A 21,730-nucleotide genomic window follows, 5' to 3' on the forward strand; every position below is an offset into this window, starting at 1 on the left:
TAGTCCGCCATCTTGCCGGAGCCGCCCCCCCAAAAAAAGCTCTAATTTACTTTTAACTTTGTGTCTAAGGTGGGTCTCTTGTAGGCAGCATATCGATGGGTTTTCTTTTCTTATCCAATTTGCTACTCTCCTTCTCCTGACTGGTTCATTTAGTCCATTCACATTGAGTGTAATTAGTGATAGGTATGAATTTATTGTTATCATTTTATTGTGTTTTTTGTTGTTTTGTTGGTGATTTCTTTATTCCAAATATTTTTTTATGTGCTGAGTTCATCTTGTTATCAAGTGTTTTTCTCTTTTCTTCATTAATGTTGGTTTTGTGTTTACTAAGCCATTATGATTTTCTTCTCTGTTAGTTTGGTTAGAAGGATTGTTAATTAAGGATTGTGGTTACCCTGAAGTAAATTCTTATCTCCTTAAGTTTGGAACAGTCTGTTCTATAAAGACATTGTCCTGACTGCTGCTCCATTTAGAAGTTTTGTAATTAAAACTTTTATTCCCTCTATTTGCTTTGTTGTTGGTGTTGTTTACCAATTGACACTATTATTTCTCTATGTACATTTTTTGTGAGCGTATTTTAAGTCTTTTTCTGGTTTGGTTTATAAGTGGTGGTGTCAAGTCTTGATTTTCATTTGTTGTTCTCTGTTGTGGGTTTCTGTTGGAAGGACTCCCTTTCGTATTTCTTGTAGGGTTGGTCTGGTTTCCACAAATTCCCTTAGTTCCTGTTTGTCTGGGAATGTCTTGATTTCATCCTCATATTTGAGTGACATTTTGGTTCGATATATAATTCTTGCTTGACAATTCTTTTCCTTTAAGGTTTTGTTTTGTTTATGCCATCCCATTGCCTTCTTGCCTTCATGGTTTCTGCTGAGAAATCAGAGCTTTGTCTTATTAGTTGGTCATTGTAGGTGACCTTTCATTTTTCCCAAGCTGCTCTTAAGATTCTTTCTTTGTCTTGATTTTGGAAGGTTGATTATGATTTGTCTTGGTGACAAATTTGTCTTGGGATCTATCCTGTATGGGGTTCATAGCATTTAAATGGATATCTTTCCTGGGGGAAATTTTCTGTTAGCAAGTCTTTGACAATTTTCTTCATTTTTATTTATTTTTTGCTTCCTCTTGTTCTGGGATTCCAACCAGGTATATGTCATTTCTTTTCATGTCATTCCATATAACTCTTAGGTTTTCTTCATTTCTCTTAAATATTTGTTCTGATTTTTCCTCACAAATGTTTGTGTCCAAGGATTTGTCTTCTAGTTGGGAAATGTGTTCTTCAGCCAGTTCTAGTCTACTCTTTTGCCCTTCCAACGTATTATATATCTCTTTAATTTTAGTGTTCATCTTTTGGATTTCTAATTGCTATTTTGTATGATTTCTAATTTTGAATTTATTTTATTTTGCTCTTGAGTGATCTTCCTGAATTCTTTAAAGGTATTGTCTGTCTTCTTATTTCTTTTGTTTATGGTTTCTTTGAGCTCTTGGAAGGGTTATATGTATGTGTGTGTGTGTGTGTGTGTGTCTACATAAAATTCCTTATCAGATGTTTCTATTACTGCCTTATTATTTCCTAATTCTTGAGTTTGAACACTTGTTTCTACTATCTTGTCCTTTGTTTGTTTGTTTGTTTGATTGGAAGTTGTCTGTTGTTTCCTAGACATTTTGAAGTTGTTGTCTTTATTTGTCAGTTAATGTACTGATTTGTTTCACCCTGGTTTTATGGTTTACTTTGTTCTAACATTATCTGGAAGTGTGTGGAGCAGGTGTATTTCTTTGGTTGTTAACTTGGCTGTACTGGGTCCCTCTCCAGCTTTCTCTGTGCTGCTGGAATCAGTGGTGGGGATGTAGGTGCAGGACTCTGTTCATCATGAAGAGGATTTGCAGTTGGGGAAAGCAGGTGTTGTCCACTGTTTGTCATTGATCCTGTGGTGTGGGAGTTATTAGTGTTACTTGTCTGTTGGGTGAGGTGGTTGGTGTAGTAGCTATAGCTGACTAATGGAGGGGTAAAATGTTCCTCCCATTGCATGAGATTGAGGGGGTTGCCAAGGAGAAGGAGAGATGAAAAGATAGAACATAAATAAATGACAAGAAATAGGGAAAAAATGAAATAGAATATAAGAAAAAAAGAGAAAACAAAAGTGGGCAGGTGAGAGGAAGAATGTTTGGCAAAAATTAAAGAATATGAAGAGGCAAAGAGGCAAGTGACCAAATAGAAAGGAAGAAAAATTGGGCTAGAGGACAGTATAAAAATGAAGGGAAGACAAGGCATTTGAGGAGGGTTCCTTCCAGTTATGTTCAGTCAGCTGCCCTTGGAGTTGGCTGCTGTAGAAGAATCTGCTCAGTACCCAGAGCACCTGCGTAGGAGAAAGGAGACTGATACAAGAAGCAACACCCAGCAGAGAAAGCCAAACCTGTTTTCAGTGCTTAGTGTGAGATAAGTCAGTCAGTGATGCAGGAGTGGAGAAGGTTAGCTGCAGCCCCTGGCTCTTTTTGGAGCAGTCAGCAGATGGTGATGTTCAGCTGTCAATCAAAGCCCTGCAGTTCAAACATGCCATCTGCCCCAAAGGCAAAAGCATTGCCCTCCTCCTTGTAGTTCCGCAAGTGCTGAAATCTCAGGGCTCAGTTCCAGTCTGTGCTATAAAAAAGTTGTTAAAATTTGGACTCAAGCCCACTGACTTTGGGTTCTGTTTATTTGGAGAAATTTTCTCTTCCCTTTCCCTTACTCCCTTCCAGACTCTGCAGCACCTTAAGCTACAGAAGTCCTGATTTGTTTCCCAGTATGAACTTCACCCCCTTATACAGCTTTAGCTCACCTTGAAATACTCCTGATGTGACTATTCTGTGTCTTTAATGCCTGTGGTTTCCGTAAAGTTTTTTTCTTTTTCCCCTCTTCTCAACCTCCTTTGTATTTCTAATGACTTCTCTTCAGCTCCACCAGCTGGGCAGGTTTTTTATTTTTCCCAGTTGCTTAACCTGTTCCTTTTTGCTATCTTCACTGGATCCAATACTTTATGGTCTCATTGGCTGCTCATAAGTCCAAGATCATTATTTGTATCTGCTTTACTGAGTTTCTCGAAATATCTGTTGAAAGAGGGAACTAGTGCATGATGTGTTAGTAGGGCTCCATCTTCAAGGTGTCTGTTTTAGTTCTCTGTAGCTTCAACTTAAAGTTGCATGTGAGCAATTGATGGTCTTTTCTGCAGTTGGCCCCTAACTTTGTTCTGACTGATGACATTGAGCTTTTCCATTGTCTATTTCAACAGATGTATTTAATATGAGTATTGTGTATTCCATCTAGCAAGGTCCACATGTATAGTTGCAGTGTATGTTGAAAAAAAGGTTTCTTCAATGAATAAATCTTTGGTCATGCAAAATTCTATCAAACTATCTCTAGCATCATTTCTATCACCAAGGTCATATTTTCCAACTACTGATGCTACTTCTTTTTTTCCAACCTTCACATTCCAATCACCAGTAATTATCAATCCATCTTGATTGCATGTTTGGTCAATTTCAGACTGCAGAAATTGGTAAAAATCTTTAATTTCTTCATCTGTGGCTTTAGTAGTTGGTGTGTAAATTTGAATAATAGTCTCATTAACTTGTCTTCCTTGTAGACATATGGATATTATCCTATTCCTCACAGCTTTGTACTTCAGGATACAGATCTTGAAATGTTCTTTTGACCATGAATGCAATGTCATTCCTCTTTAATTTGCTATTGCTAGACTAGCAGACTATTGTCCAATTCAAAATGGCCAATACCATTCCACTTCAACCAACTAATGGCTAGGATATCAATCTTTATGTGTTCCATTTCATTTTTCATAATTTCAAATTTTACTAGATTCGTACTTGGCTCATTCCACATTCTGATTATTAATGGATGCTTGGAGCTGTTTTTTTCTTTCCCCTTCATTTTGAGTTGTGCCCCATCAGCAAATGAAGGTCCGAAAAGCTTTTCTTCAGTTATGTCATTCATGTCACAAAGTTTGACTTACCTTTGAGGAGACACCTCTTCCCCAGTCATATTTTTAGTGCCTTCCAATCTGAGGGGCTCATCTTCTGGCAGTGTATCAGACAATGTTTCCTTGCTAGTTTTAAGACTTATAGTGACCATTTATTTATTTATTTTCCAGAAGTAGACCTGGTCATGCCCTTCCTGATTTGTCTTAGTCTGGCAGCTCCACTGAAACCTGCCCACCTTGGGTGATTCTGCTGGCATTTGAAATGCTGATGACATAGCTTCCAGTATAACGGCAAATGCAAGCCACCACAGTAAGGAAAAACAGACGAGTAGTAGTGAATACAATTAAGGTTTTGGAAAAAGAGGAGAATGATTATTAAGCAAATAATTAGAAATGTTTGCGAGAGATCTCTTCACTTTTACTTCATATCCTTATCTACTAAGTCCTGGTTTGTTATCCAATCCACAATTCTTACATTTCTTAAATGTTTTGTAACCTGAATATCTTTATTCCTATGTGCCTCTTTCTCTCTTTTGTCTATTTCAGAAATCTATTGCCTTCTTTTTTATATTACCTATTTAATCACTTTCTTATTCATATATTAGTTATTTAATCATCCAAAATTCTCATATATTTCAGTCTTCTATTCTAAACTGCTCAAAATATCCATTATTTTTTCCTCAATGCTATATCAACTCTTGTTTTTTGAACCTACGAACATTGAAAATAATCTTTATACCTTTTCTTACATTTACTAAGAATACTTCCAGGATATTTGATCACTTGTGATCTAGATTAGCTTGTTATATAACTGGTAATAATGTACTGGGGGTTGGATATGGTCAGAAGTGAAGAGGCCAAAGGAGATGACTATGAAGCCAAATTTCAGAGAGTAAATACAAGTTTATTAAGAATGCACAAGGAGCAATTAATTTCCAAGAGGGAAGAACATATGCACAGGTCAGTAATGTACAGATGAAACAAGACTAAGTATTTGGTGAAATTATTGAAAATGGCTAATGTGTATAAGGGTTCATTATATCATGACCTCTGATCTTGTGTATGTTTGAAAATTTATATAATAAAAGTAAAAAGAGAAATGATTGGCTTGAATCCCTACTCTAGAACCTGTTGAAGTATAAAGACCTCCCCCAAAAAATTTTAGAAAATTTTGGGATACTTCCATTGTCTTGGTCACTTCTCCTTCTGAGATCTTCTTTCACATTTGTGTCAGTGTTCTAGCTGAGACTTCTGATAGATATATCTGTCTTTTCAGCAGATCTTTCTCTATCTGTCTTTCTTTTCACACAAATTTGAATACAGCAGTCCTTAACAAGAGCTATAAACCATATTTATATTACATATTGCATATTAGTATAAAAGCTTATATTTCTCAGCATTCCTTAGAGCTACATGTTATCTTTTGACTTAGTTCTTTCTATGAGATAAAGGTAGAAGAGTTGCACAGTCTCTGTTTCCCTTTTTACTGTATTTTATTGTCTTCTGACTGTAATACAGACCAGAATTCCAGAGCTTGATTGACCAACTATCATGAACTATGAAGCAATCAATGCCTTTACATAGCAGAGCATCAAAATAGAAGGAGCCTGCATTCCAGATAACTGTGGATTCACCATATCAGAGATGGATTGTCTTCTTTGGTTGTCTTTATGAGCACAAGGGAAATAAACATCTGTCTTCTTTAAGCCATTGTCATGTGTCATGTTTTATTTTTTTTCCTATTACATGCAGCTAAACCTAATTCTACCTCACATACCCACCAAGGGAGTTTCTTTCTTTTTAAAATACAATTGTGAGCCTAAGAAAATTATATGTCAACTATTCATAATTTACTTTTTCCTTTCACCTCATTATACCAAACTCTTGCATCCATTCCTAGGTTCAGTTATAGACACTTTCTTTCTCCTTGACTTGCTCTTGTCCAAACTAGTATAACAAATAACAATCTATTCCAGAAGCCAAATTTAAGTGGTTTAAATGATACATTGGAAGAAAAATATATTGGTTGTTTCAGTTATCTGTGATTGCTAGCAACTCACTTCAAAACGTAGGAGCTGAAAATAGCAATGATTTATTATTTCTCACAATTGTGTGGGTTGACTGGAATCATCTGTGTGGTTCTTCTGCCCCACATGATATAACTGTGGTTACTTATATAGGTAAATTCATCTGGGAGCTCTGTTACAGCTGGAATATTCAAGATGGATTCTCATCCTCTAGGGCCTCCCTCTGTATGGCCTCTCACTATTTTATTGTGTACTCTGAGCTTCTTTATAACATGGTAGCTAGGTTCCAAATGGGAGTGTTCCAAGAGGATAAACACCAATGTGCAAGCACTTATTAAGTCTCTGCTTGCATCACGCTTGTTGAATTTTTCATTAGTCAAAGTAAATCACATGGCCAATCCTAGTATGACTACCAAGAGCTGTGGTTCACTTGGAGCCGTCATGGTTTTCACATAGAATTACTGATGTAAGTGGGTAAGTACTGACAATTAGTACTGACTTACAAATGTAAATTAATAAGTAATATAACACATTATCTGAACTGCAATCTTACTCCATCTCTTCTTGATGCTCCTCAACAGTCAATAAGTAAAAGAAGTGATTTAATTTAGCTGGGGAGGATTCCATCAAGTAGAGATGGTCACTTAAAGATGGAGTGTTGTTATTTATTATTTTTTCATTTATTGTCATGTCAATTTTTCTATTTAATGCACATTTGAGGTTTTGATTTTGTCACTAGCTAGTATAATCCCCTAGCTGAGTCAAGGGAACATATTGCTCCAAAAAGAAGAAAATTATTCATCAGCATTATGATAGTGAAAACTTAACAAAATGCCTGTGAGGTAAACCTCTCCCCATCACTACTATACCAATAGTTGGTGATGGCTTATATAGAATAATAATGTTAGTTATTATAATGTTAGATAATAATGCTAGATAATATAATAATGTCAGAGCACTTATTGTTCCAGACACCATGGTACATACTCTATAAGGATTTTGTTGTTGTTAGGTGCCGAGAGTCGTCACCAACTCAGTGGCCCTATGCACAGCAGAAAAAAATACTGTCCAGTCCTGTCCCAGACTCATGATCCTTGCTCTATAAAGATAATATCATTTAATCTTCATACCAGTCAGAAGAAATTTCAATTATCTCCAAATTGTAAATGTGTAAATGGAAGTCCAGAAAGTTATAATCATTTTTCCAGAGGCCTCGCTTTAGCAAATGGTAGAGTCACAATTTAAGACTATTTAAGCTGACTCTAAGAGTGACTGCTAACAAGGAGACTGGCGGTTTAAACCCACCAGCCACTCCTTGGAAGGAAGATGAGTCAATCTACTTCCGTAGTGACACTGCCTTGGAAACCCAAGGAGGGGTTGCTATGAGTCGGTCTGACTCAAAGTCACATGAGAACAATTACAACTAACGAGTCCTTGGGTGGCTCAAACAGTTCAGTATTCAACTAGGTTGTCACTTTAAACATATCCAAAGGTACCTTGGAAGACAGGACTGGCATTCTATTTCCAAAAGATCACAGCCCTGAAAACCCTACTGTGCACACATGGAGTTGCCATGAGTCAGAATCCACTTGACACCAACTGACAACAACAACAACAACAAGCTGACTCCAGACCCATACTCTTAATTCATACTGTAAGAATATGATCATGGCTGGGGCTGCATAGTTTGGAACCTGATTATTCTCTATTTTATATATGTTATCTTTGCCTTTCCAATTATTTCCAATTAGAAAACATAAAGGCAACATATTGTGCAGCTTTTTGGGGTAAAACCATGTGTGTGTTTTGAAATTTATAAAATATTATACAAAGGCTGAAGATGTGAGAACCATTTTATCTTTGTGTATCCTCCAAAATGCTGGGCACAGAGCCATTTTGCTGTACAATAGCCACATATGGTGTACCTGGATGCTTGTGTCCCCCGAAGCTAGACTGGAGCCCACTGTCACTCAGTGGGCTATGTGATATTCATTGTCAGTTGAATTTCTAAGCACACTCTGCCTCCCTGAGAGTTGTGACCCACTCTTCTTGATGCATGCAGGAGCTGCTTCGAGACACTGAAGTTGCCGGTTGAGTTTGTATGAAATCATCACCTTATTTCAACACCGCTAAAGAAGCCTGAAGGGTACACATGAGGCACCTTTAGCATTTTTAATGACATCTATTTCAGTTCACATCATTATGCCAAGGATGCAATGGACTCAAATAAATTGTTTTAGGTAGTAAATGGAGCCCAAAATGCACTGTAATATAATTTATTTTGCAGAAATATCACAAAATACTTCACAGGTAATTATGTTTGATGTAGAAAAACACAAACTCTGAATGTGAAATTTTATGTACTTTGCATTTAGAAAAGTAGTGAGTAGGGTTAAGGCAGTTTGCAAAGATATGGAAACAAATTTCACAAGTAGGACAGTAGGACTCATTTAAAAAGTGATGGGGGAAATTTAGAAAGCACTTGAAAGTCAGAGAACATTTTTGTAGCCGCCTAATAGATATACTTAATTCAATTAAATATACTAATTATATTAAAAGGAGCCCTGGTAGCAGTGTGGTTAAGTGTTCAGCTGTTAACCAAAAGGTCAGAGGTTCTAACCTACCAATCACTCTGCAGGAGAAAGATGTGCCAGTCTGCTTCTCTAAAGATATACAGCATTGAAAACAGTATGGAGCAGTTCTACTCTGTCCTGTAGGGTTGCTATGAGTCAGAATTAACTTGGTGGCAATGGGTTTGGTTTTGGGATGTTTACTTATATTATTTCTTACTTGTCTAAGCTTTTTTTCTAAGGCGCTGTGGTGATGTAATAGTTAAGTAAAGACTGGTGGTTCAAACTTACCCAGAGTCTCTGTTTTAGAAAAGACCTGCCAATCTGCTCCCATAAAGATTACAGCCTAGAAGACTCTATGAGGCAATTCTACTCTGTCACATTTGGTTGCTATGAGTCAGAATCAACTCAATGACTAACAACAACATTTTTTTTTTCTTGTGTATTATTTGGGTGTCTCCAAAGTGATAGGCCTCACATTACCTTCCCCTCCCCTCTTCTGCAATTCCCTGTGGCCCAGCCACATGACATCATTGTTGTTCCTCAAATACACTAGGCACACTCTTAATTTAAGCCCTTTTCTTTTTGTTTCCTATACGTGGAACATTGTTTCCCAGCTCTTGCAAAACTAACTCTCTTGCCTTTCAAATCTTTTCTTAAATGTCACCTACCCCATGTGCCCCTATTTAAAAGTGTATCTCACCACCATTTTCACTATTCCATAATCTCTTTCATCTTCTCCATTATTTTTATTAAACATATCACCTTCTAATATACAATATAATTTGTTGTCTTGTTTGTTTATCTGTATCTCTATGCACCACTCCCCAAATAGAAGGGCGAGAATGTTCCTGAGTTTTCTTAAATGATGTATCACAAGAATCTATGTGTCTAGTATATAAAAGACTCTTAATAAATATTTGTTGAATACATTAATAAAGTTATCAATTCTTCAATGTCTAAATCCTTCCACAGATACATTAATGTTGTTCAGTGTTTGCATTACTATATGACTGTAATAGACCTTACTGCCCAATAACATGAGAAATGTATGCAAAAATATATACATATATGGAGAAAGAATCTGCACTAAAATAAGGAGAATGTTATTCAGAAATAATAATGTTAGGGAAAAAATGTTCTAATGCTACAGCTCAGGTTCAAGATCTCTGAATAATAAGTCCTAAAAATTATCAAGCTGGAAGAGTATAAGGGCTAGGAATGGCAATATAACAGAATAAAGTTTGATTTATTTTATTTTAAAATAAATTTTATTTGAAAATTTCAACTTACAGTATAAAATAAAATGTTTTTCAGAGAGATTCTTTTCAATATGGATGTATTAATTATTTCATGCTTTTTAAGCTTTGGTTAGCACTAAGTTTGTACATGTCTAAAGCAAGAAGTTTGGCAAATAGTTCTCACCACATGGACAAAAACTGCAGGTGATTAGTACAACCTAGAATGCTGTGATGAGAATGATAACTGAGCCTTAAATAAATGGATATCTTAATTGATTGGCAATGTCAGCCATGAGCACAGGAAGTAGGAGTATGGCATTGGTGTCCTGTACTTACCATCTTCGTTATGAGTTTACCAAGGTTTTCTGCCACTGTTTGTGTTAGTTTAGGTAGGTAGTGTGTTTCTAGAAATTTCTCTATTTCTTTTGTTTTTCAAATTTGTTAGAGTACAGTTTTTCCTTTTTATCTCATTATCTCTGTTGTAATGTCCTCCATCTCATTTCTTATTTTGGTGATTTGCGTTTTCTCATTTTTCCCTTTGTCAATTTGGCCAGAAGTTTGTCTTTTTTATTGATCCTCTCAAAGAACCAACTTCTAGTCTTGTTGATTCTTTCTGTTGTTTGTCTGTTTTGTATTTCATTTATTTCTCCTTCAAACTTTATTATTTCCTATTTTCTGATGACTGTGGTCTTCTTTTGCTGTTGCTTCTCCATTTATTAGTGCTATAGGATTAAGCTATTGATTTTGTCCCTTCTGTTTGATATGTGCTACTCCTTGGAAGGAAGATTGGGCAATCTTCTTCCATAGAGATATTGCCTCAGAAACCCAAGGAGGGGTGGCTATGAGTCGAGATTGACTCGATGGCAGTGAGTATGCTTTGTTTTTATTGGTTTGATGTGTGTATTTATTGGTATAAATCTTCCTTGGAGCACTACTTTTTTTATGTCCTAAAGGTTTTCATCGGGAGCTCTGGTAGCATAGTGGCTAAGGCACTTGATTGCTAACCAGAAGGCTGGCAGTTCAAACCCACCAGCCACTCCCCGGAAGGAAGGTTGGGCAATCCTACTTCCGTAGTGATACTGCCTCAGAAACCCAAGGAGGGGTCGCTATGAGTCAGGGCTGACTCGACGGCACATAACAACAACAACAAAGGTTTTCATATGTTATGCTTTCATTTTAATTTGATTCTAAGAATTTTTACTTTCATTTTTTAAATTTCCTTTGTTATCCAGTAATTTTTAAATAAGGTGTTATTCAATTTTCATGTATTTGCTTTTTTCCTTGTCCTTTCTGCTATCAATTTGTAGTTTTATAGTGTTATAATCAGAGAAGATGGTTTGTATTATTTCAATGCTTTTTTAAATTTATTGAGACTTAGGTAGTGGCCTAAGATGTGGTCCATTTTGGAGAATGATCTGTGAATACTGTGCTGCTGTTGGGTGGTGTGTTCTGTATATGCCTGAGGTCAAGTTGTTTGATTGTGTTATTCAGATCTTCTGTACCTTTGTTGAGTATGTTTCTAGTTGTTCTGTCCACCATCAAAAGTGATGTGTTAAAGACTCCCACTATGGTTATAGAACTGTCTATTTTTCTTTTCAATTACGTTAGAATTTGTTTTATGTGTTTGGGAGGTCTGTCATTGAATGGATAAATAGTTGTTATAATTATATCTTCTTGATTCATTGATTCTTTAATCAATGAACTTCTTTTCTTTTATATTGCATTTTCACTTAAAAGCCTATTTTGTCAGAAATTATTATCGGCACTCTGACTTTCTTTTGGTTACTGATTGCTTAGTATTTGTTATCCTTTGATTTTTAAACTATTTCTGTCTTTTGTCTAAGATGTGTCTCTTGTAGGCAACATCTTGATTGTTCTTCTTTTTTTTTTTTATCCACTCTGCAGCTCCCTGTATTTTACTGGTACACTTGAACTATTTATACTCCGTGTGATTATGTATAGGTATGAATTTACTGTTGCCATTTTGTTATTTTGTGTGTGTGTGTGTATGTATGTGTGTGTGTGGGAGTGTTAATGGTTTCTTTGTTCAGCTGAATTTTCTGTGCTGAGTTTTTTTTAGTTTATGGATTTTCTTTTGGTATCCTTTGTTATTGATTTTGAGTTAACTGAGTCTTTTTGATTTTCATTTTCTTTCTTTCTTTATGAGTAGATTTATTAATTCTATTTGTGGTTAATCTGAAATTTACTCTTTTCTTCCAAAGTCTGGCATATCTTGATATTGTCTTGACTTCCTCTCCATATAGAAGTTCTATAACTACATTATTTATTCCATCTTTTTGTTTTAATGTTGTCATTTACAGGTTGATATCCATGGGTCTTTGTTTTCAGTTTACAGCTTTACTTTACTTTTGAGAATTCTTCATCTTGGTTGTTACCTGGGTAATGCTGTCATGTGTCTTAATCTCAAGTTGCAATCTGATGTAGCTGGTTCTCTACATGAAGCACTCTTTTTAAAATGTCTTGCAAAGATAGTCTGGTTTTTACAAATTCTCTTAATTTCTGTTTATCGGGAATGTCCTAGTTTCACCATTGTATATGAAAGACAGTTTTGCTACACATATGATTATTGATTGACAGTTCTTTTCCTTCAGTGTTTTATCTATATTATCCCACTGTCTTCTTGCCCACATTGTTTCTGCTGAGAAATCAGTGCCTCATCTTATTGGGGCTAACTGGAGCTGTGTGGTGCATTTGGTAAGGCATTTGGCTACTAACCAGAAGTTTGGTGGTTCAAACCCATTGGCTGCTCTGTGGGAAGAAGAAGAGGCAATATAGTTCTGTAAAGATATAAAGCCTTGAAGACCTAGGGGGTGGTAATCAGTTGGAATCAACTTGATGGGGTTCAATTTTTTAGTTTTTAGTCTTATTGATGCTCTTTACTAAGTGATATTTCATTTTTCTCAAGCTTCTTTGTCATTGGTTTTAGAAAGTTCGATTATGATGTATCCTGACTTTCTTTTTTGGTCTACCCTATATGGGCTTTGTAAAGTTTCTTGGATGGAAACTTTCTCATCTTTCATGATGTTAGGGAAGTTTTCTGTCTGAAAATCTTCAAAATTTTTTTCTGTGCTTTTTCCCCCCCTCTCCTCCTCTTCTGGAATTCCAATTACTCATAAATTCTTCCTCTTGATATTGTGCCAAATAACTCTTAGGCTTTGTTCATTTCTCTTCATTCTTTTTTTTTTTTTTCCTGATTGTTCCTCAAACAGATTAAACAATCTGTTTAAACAACTTTCAATTCTGTTTAAACACATTAAACAATCTGATTAAACAAATTGAGGGATTTGTCTTCTGTTTGGTTGATTCTTCCTTCTATTAATTCAGTTCTACTCTATGTCCTTCCATTGAGTTATCCATTTCTGATATTTTATTGTCACTCTTCTTGATTTCTAGTTGCTGTTTTTGTATGGTTTCTAATTGACTATTTATTTTGCCATTTTGCTTCTGTATTGTTTTTCTGGACTCTTGTCGGGTTTTGTCAGTGTTTCCCTTGATCTTTTTGAGGATCTTACATATAAGTCTTTGAATTAATTATTAAGTAGTTCTATTACCATTTCTTCTTTAGGAAGATTTTCTGTCCCTTTATTTTGTCACTTATTTTGTCCATTTTATCTTGTTTCTTCAGATGATTAGTTATTGTCTGCTGTCCCTGCAGCATTAAGGTATCAGTTTATTTATTTATGTATTTCTGTTTGTCTGAATGTTTGTTTTATGCAGATTTTTGTTTTTATATCCAGAGATTGGTTTCTTCTCTTTCTCTTTAGAATGTCTTTTTTTCCTTTGTATTTTAATTATTGTTGATTTGTGGTTCTGGTCTATGTGTGACTCTGGTAATGTCTGTTGGCTGGGTGTGGTTTCCTCTCACTATTGAGTATGGTGGATCACACTCATGTTCAAGTCTTCTGTTGTTTGACTTGCATGTCTTCTATTACAAGATTGAGTGGAGGTGTTAGAGCAGATTCTTGCCCTGAATTTGGTGACAAGAATTACAAAATAATGTAAAATAGACTTGGTCAGTTTTAAAAGTATAAGTGAGTGACAAGTTGGGAAGAAATGTAAGTGGATATCAACAAACAGTTGGATTTATAGGAATGTTCTAGGCCTGAAAGCCATAGAAAACATATCATAACAGAAGCTCTATTGACTTTTCCACACAATAATCATTAAACAGCTGTACGTCAAGAAGATTAAAGATACTAACTGGGAAACTAATTGCAGCTGATATGACAGACAAAGGTTAATTTCCTTAATTTCTATGTAGATGTTACAAATTAATAAGAAAAGTGCTAACACTCCATTGGAAAACACCAAAGAGCATTGAAAACATGTCTAACCTCATTAGAAACAAAGAAGAGGAAATTAATATATCAAAAGCCATGTATTACTAATCAAATTTATAGAAGCTTTAAAAATTACAGTGCCTAGAGCTAGTGAAGGTCTTTAGGCTGCACAATAGTTTGCTTTCATCTGTTATCCTAAAGGTTGTTTGTTGTACAGCCAAAAATCCCCAAGTAGCAATTCTACTGTGTAACACGTGGGGTCACCATGAGTTGTAATTGACTCAAAGACAAGGAGTGTTTCTTTCTTTTTTTTTTAGTGCTCATGAGGGGTGTAATAAAATGTGTACTTTCAAATGATATAGTTATAAAGCAATTTAAGATGTAAAATTTATGTGTATGTTAAATAGCTATGAAAGAATAAAAAAAAACTAGATGGAAAAAATTGTACAATGAAACTTCCTTCCTGGCTGTAGGAATACATTGATTTTTATTTTTGTCTTCATAATTTTATGTATTGCTAAAATTTATTTTTACAAATTAATACTATAATTATGCTAAAATAGGCAATTAAATTGATTATTAATGTCTCTTGGTAAATGAAAAAGACAGCTTAAAAATATATCTACTATATGACTTCAAATATATAAACAAAAAGTTATTGGAAAAAATATGGAAAAGTAATGAAAATTTTAACAGTGATTTCTCCTGGGTCATTTGATGAAGTGTAAAATTTTCTGCTTTAGAGAGGAGAATCAAAATGGTGTCTCTTTTGTAGTGCCTATGCTAGTTCCTCTAGTATCGTAGTGCCTGAAAAACTAGGTGCAGCAGTTTGAAATGGGGATTCTGGTGGTCTGAACAGCTCATTAAATCAGAGTATGCCAAATTCAGGGAAGTAGTATTAGAAAGGAGAAAGGGGCAGTGCAATTATCCAGAGGGGAAGAAATAACAAAAACAGGTGAACCTGCCCTGCACAGTGTGGACCGGCAGGGGAGAAAGGCTATTGGAGACCTCCCTGGGGCAGTGGAGAGAACGTACCACACCAGAGAACCTGTGGCCAGTCCATGGATCTACCTCAGCACCTGCTTTTATCAGTAAACTTAGGACCGCTGGTTGGGAGCAGAGATTTCTCTGGCTCCAGTACCACAGAAGCCCGAGCAAGAGAACTTTAATGCCTCAACTGGGCAGGCCCTGGGAGCAATTCCCATCTCAGATTGCAGATTGGGGCAGTTATCCTAAGCCAGCTTTTTGGCACAGAGGGGCCAGCACCTGCTTTTATTGGTAAACTTGGGACTGCTGGGTGCAAGTAGATATTCCTCTGGCTTTGGTATCACTGAAGCCCAAGCAGAGAGAACATTAATGCCGCAAGTGGGAAGGCTCTGGGAGGAACTTCTGTCGTGGATTGCAGATTGCGGCAGTTATTCTAGGTCAGGTTTTTGGCATGCATGGGCCTGGAGAACGGTTTGTGTGTGTGTGTGTGTCTGAACCTGGTGGAAAGTGGTGGACCCCTAACAATTGGAGTCTTTGCTGAACTTGAGCTGCAGGCCTGTGAATACCAGTATAATATCATCATAGCAGCCTGCTCAAAGCTCTAGAAATTGTTCCTGGCACCTTGGAGCTTTTCTTGGATCTCTTCTCTCCTCCCACTTCCTCCACCTCTTCCCTGCCTCATCCAATAGAAAAATCACATTCAGCCACCATAATACCTGCCAGCTTGAATCCTAAACTCCCTTTATGAAAAACAGATACCTGTATCCACATTCCACACAACGATTCCATCATCACAAAGAAACCCAGCATACCTGAATTAATAGCCAAAAAAATAAAATACACCAGCTCCACCTTTTCAAAATATTATATCATAAAACCAAGGCAAAACAAATCCATACATAACCAACAGTTAAAGACAACCTCAAAATGTCTAGGAAACAACAGGCAACCTCAAATCAAACAAACAAACAAAAAAAACAGGATAAGACATTAGAAGTAAAATCCCCCCCAAAATTCTCATTAAACATGGAGGAAGAGGAAGTAATAGAATTATCTGAGAAGGAATTTATAAGGTATGTTTATAGAGCTCTACAAGAGCTTAAGGAAACCCCAAACAGAAGCAAGGAGAACACAGACAGTTTCTGGAAGAATTCAGGAAAACTCAGTGGTCAGTTTATAGCAATAAATGCATGCATCAAAAAAGAGGAAAGAAACAAAATCAACACTCTAACTCAATAACTCCAACACCTAGAAAAAGAACAGCAAAAGAATCCTACAGTATCTAGAAGTTAGGAAATAATAAAGAGCAAAGCAGAAATAAATAAAACAGAAAACAAAACAAAACAAAACATAGGGAAATTCAACAAAACACAAAGCTGGTTCTTCAAAAAGATTAACAAAATTGACAAACCACTGGTAAATCTAACAAAAGAAAAGAAAGAGAAGATGCAAATTATATGAATAGTAAATGAAAGGATGTCATCACAACAGAACCAACTGAAATAAAAAACATACTGACAGAATATTATGAAAAACTGTACTCCAACAGATTTGAGAACCTAGAAGAGATGGACAAGTTTCTAGAGTCACAAGACCTACCTAAACTATCCCATTCAGAGATAGAATACTTGAACAGACTTTTAACAAAAGAAGAAATTGAACAGGTCATAAAAAATCTCCCCACAAAGAAAAGTCCTGACCCTGATGGCTTCACTGGAGCATTTTACCAAATATTCAGGGAAGAATTGACACTTATATTACTCAAGCTATACCAGAACATAGAAAAAGATGGAATATTCCCAAACTCATTTTATGAAGCAAGCATAACATAATACCAAAACCAGGGAAAGACAACACTAGAAAGGAAAACTACAGACCAATATCCCTCATGAACATAGATGCAAAAATCTTCAACAAAATCCCAGCCAACAGAATGCAACAACATATCAAAAAAATAATAAATCCTGACCAAGTGGGATTCATACCAGGTATGCAAGGGTGGTCTAACATCAGAAAAACAATCAATGTAATCCACCACATTAACAAAATAAAAGAAAAGAACCATATGATTATATCAAATGATGAAGAAAAGGCATTTGATAAAATCCAACATACATTCCTGTTCAGAACTCTCAGCATAATAGGGATAGAAGGGAAATTCCTCAACGTAATAAAAGGCATACATGCAAAGCCAATGGCCAACATCATTATTAATGGAGAAAGACTCAAGGCATTCCCCTTAGGAATGGGGACCAGACAGATGCCCTCTATCACCACTTCTATTTAACATTGTATTGGAAGTTCTGGCCAGGGCAATAAGGCAAGAAAGAGAAACAAAGGGCATACAGATTGGCAAAGAGGAATTAAAACTATCTCCATTTGCAGATGATATGATCCTGTGCATAGAAAACCCAACAGACTCAACAAAAAAACTACTGGAACTAATAGAGAGGTTCAGTAAAGTGGCAGGATACAAGCTTAACCTACAAAAATTAGTTGGATTTTTCTACACCAACAAAGAGTCCTCTGATAAAGAAATAAGGGATACAATACCATTTACAATAGCTACTAAAAAGATAAAATATTTAGGAATAGACTTTACCAGAGACATAAAAGACCTATACAAAGAAAACTATAAAACACTACTACAAGAGACAACAAGGGCACTACATAAATGGAAGAACCTACCTTGTTCATAGATAGGTAGACTAAGTATTATGAAAATGTCAATACTACCTAAAGCAATCTAAACATTTAATGTAATCCTGATCCAGATACCAACAAATTTTTTTAAGGACATGGAAAAACCAATCACTAACTTCATATGGAAAGGAAAGAGAACTTGGATAAGCGGAACACTTCTGAAGAAGAACAAAGTGGGAGGTATCATACTCCTGCATCTTAAAACCTACTATACAACCACAGTGGTCAAAACAGAATGGTATTGGTAAAATGATAGACAGGTAAACCAATGGAACAGAATCAAAAGTCTAGAAATACACCCATCCATCTGTGGATACCTGATCTTTGGCAAAGGTCCAAAACCCATTACACGTGGAAGGGACAGCCTCCTTAACAAATAGTGCTGGCAAAACTGGGTATCAACTTGCTATACACAAAAACAAACTTAAGCTGGATAAAGACTTAAATGTAAAATCCAAACTATAAAATTAATCAAAGATAAAATAGGGGAAAATCTAGGCGCCCTAACTTATGGCATACATAGACTATCATGCATAACCCAGAATGCACAGGAGGTAGAAGAGAAGCTAGATGACTAGGGTCTTTTAAAAATTAAATTCTTATGTGCATCAAAACACTTCATCAAAAGGTAAAAAGAGAAACTCAGACTGGGAGAAAATATTTGCCCATGACATATCAGATAAAGGACTTACCTCCAAAATCTATAGAAAACTTTAGCACCTCAACACCAAAAAGACAAACAACCCAATTCAAAAATGGGCAAGAGACTTGAACAGACACTTCATTAAAGACGATATTCTGGCAGCCAACAAATGCATGAGGAATTGCTTGTGATCATTAGTCATTTGTTGTTGTTGTTGTTATGTGCCGTCGAGTCGGCCCCGACTCATAGCGACCCTTCCTTGGGTTTCCGAGGCAGTATCACTATGGAAGTAGGATTGCCCAACCTTCCTTCCGAGGAGTGGCTGGTGGGTTTGAACCGCCAGCCGTCTGGTTAGCCATTAGAGATACAAGTTAAAACAATGATGAGATATCTTCTCACCCCAGCAATAATAGCAAAGTTCAATAGGACAGAAAATAACAAATGTTGGCGAGGTTGCAGAGAGACTAGAACACTTATCACTGCTGGTGAGATTGCAAAATGGTACAACCATTGTGGCAAATGGTATGGTGTTTCCTTAAAAAACTGAAAATAGAAATATCATTTGACCCAGCAATTCCATTAATTCCATTACTAGAAATGTATCATAAAGAGGTGAGAGGCAGTGCATGAACAGACATATGCACACCTATGTTCATCACAGCACAATTCACTATAGCAAAGAGATGGAAAAAACCTAAATGCCCATCAACGGATGAATGGATAATTGAATTATGGTACATTTACACAATGGAATACTATGCTACTTTAAAGAACAATGAGGGATACACAAATCACCTCACACTCACAATGTGGATAAGCCTGGAGGACATTATGCTGAGTGAAATAAACCAATTGCAGAAAGACAAGTACTGTATGAGTCCATTACTGTAAAAAGACAAAGAAGGGTTTGCTTGGGAAAGGGAACTCACTTTGTAGGTTACTCAGGTGGGGAGGAAAGGGGAGGGATTAATTTCGGGCTAGTTGGGGCCCACACACTGATGTGGGGAAGGGGAGGGATGCATGGAAAGAGTTTGTGACAACCATGATAACATTGTTTAGGAAAAAGAAGGACACCAAATCGTGCACATAGGAGATAGATGACAGATGCTGATACCAATCAGTGTGTCCACAATACTGCATGACCATTAACACCAAACACCAGGCTACAGATAAACACATAAACACCTGAGAGGATCAGATAGGGGTCAGTGAACAGGAGTATATTCTAGAACAAGGATAGATTCAGTGGAGGCTAATCTTGCACTGATACCAGTGATATAAAATAACTGCAATCCTTACAGAAACAACAGAAGACATAGAGTAATACCTCACAGACATTCAGGCACTGTGGGAGAGAGATCCAATGGCTCTACCATCTCAGAACCACAGTATTGGGGTCACCAGACTCAAATGGCACAACAAAATACATAAAAGCTTTGTTCCGCATCCTACATTGGTTAGTAGTGACTGGGGTCATAAAAGCTCTCAAGCGGCCATCTAAGATGCACCTAATGGTCTCCTATTGTCGGAAGCAACGAAAAGTGCAAAAAAAACAAGGGCATTTGGAAGAAATCTGGCCTAGGACATGGTAGCCCTTGAGACTAGAAGAACTAGATGGTCCCTGACTACCAATGCCAACCACTCAGGAAAGGATCAAATATGGAGATCCTGGATAGAGTGGGAGGAAAAACATGGAACAAAATCCAAAACCTCAATAATGATCAGAATTACTTGTCAGATGGAGTCGGGTGAGACCCCTAATACTGTGGTCCTGGGCCTGAAATAAACCTCACTCCCAGGGGCTGGCTCTCAGCCCAATCAGTGGTAAACAAGATGTACACGCAGACCACTCAACCCGGGGTGATGCACCCACATATTCTATGGAAATGCATCCCTTGGAGTAATCGACCACAGGGCACCAGAGGAGCAACATTCACAGGGAGGAAGTGCAGGACAAACACGAGTGCATAACTATTAGGGGCATGGGGGGAGGGGTTATTGGACAGAGAGGGGAGGAGACTGGGTTAGAGCTGGACATGGTAAATGGAGAGTGAAAGTAAATGTACACATAATGTTGAATGTAAAACAAACTCTTAAAATAAATTTAAAAATAAAAGTAAAATAATAATGTAATAAAGTTTCCTCCTTTACAGTTTTATAAACTCTATTTTTTCTTATGAACATATTACTGTCATAATCAGACAAATGAAGTACAAATTTAAAACATCAATGGAAATAAAGTTGATGCAATTGCAAGAACATGGTTTATAAACTTGAGGGTAGAATTTTGTATAAGTTGAGATATCCCTATTTATAGCTTTTTTTCTGTTAAGGAAACTAACAAAAACTTTCTGAGGATTATGCAGGCATGAATGGCATTTAACACACTTAATTTAATAGACATCACTTTCCTGTATAATACAAAACAATAATTAAAGTTCTGATTTGATTTAACTTTTAAATAAAATAATACAATGATATTTCTATACATATTTTTATTTCCTTATCCAGTAAAGGAATTGCAGGTTTGTCAATCTCTTCAGTTAAGTCAATGTAAAATTTTCTCCCCATTCTGTTGCATTTAGTATCAGATTAATCTACTCTTCAATAGATCACACTGAAAAAATTTCAGCATAGAAGAAAGACCATAAAGTACTGCAGTTATCATTTATGATTGTGATGCTATAAAGCTAAATGATAACTCTATAATGGGGTATGTCCTTGTAAGAGTAGAAGGATGTCTCAAACTTTATTGTTATTTGTGGGGTTTGATAATGTCATTTAAATATAAGAAGGTTTTAATGCTGGTGAAGATTAAGTTATACATTATTTTTTCCTTCATAGTTAGTGTTTTCTATGCCTTATTTAGGAAACTTTTGTCCATCCCAAGATCATAGTTTTTTTTTTTTTTTTTCGTTTTTTAGTTTTAAATTTTACATATAGGTCTACGTTTCATTTCAAACTAAATTTTGTACACTTTGTCATGTTGGCATAGGGCTCATTTATTTCAATAGGAATATCCCCCTAAGGCATATGACTGCTAACCAAAACACTAGCAGTTCAAACCCACCAGCCACTCCTTGGAAGGAAGGTTGGGCAATTTTCTTCCATAGAGACACTGCCTCAGAAACCCAAGGAGGGGTCACTATTAGTTGGATTAGACTCCATGGCAGAGGTTGCTTTAGCATTTTTATCCAGTTGTTTTAATGTTTGTTGAAAAGATTATTTTTTCCTCATTAAATTGTATTGGTGTCATTCTCAAAAATTACTCGACTATATATATATATATATAT

Source organism: Orycteropus afer, unplaced genomic scaffold, assembly GCF_000298275.1.
Source record: "Orycteropus afer afer isolate SDZICR_OR568_19922 unplaced genomic scaffold, OryAfe1.0 scaffold00026, whole genome shotgun sequence".
NCBI classification, from domain to species: domain Eukaryota; kingdom Metazoa; phylum Chordata; class Mammalia; order Tubulidentata; family Orycteropodidae; genus Orycteropus; species Orycteropus afer.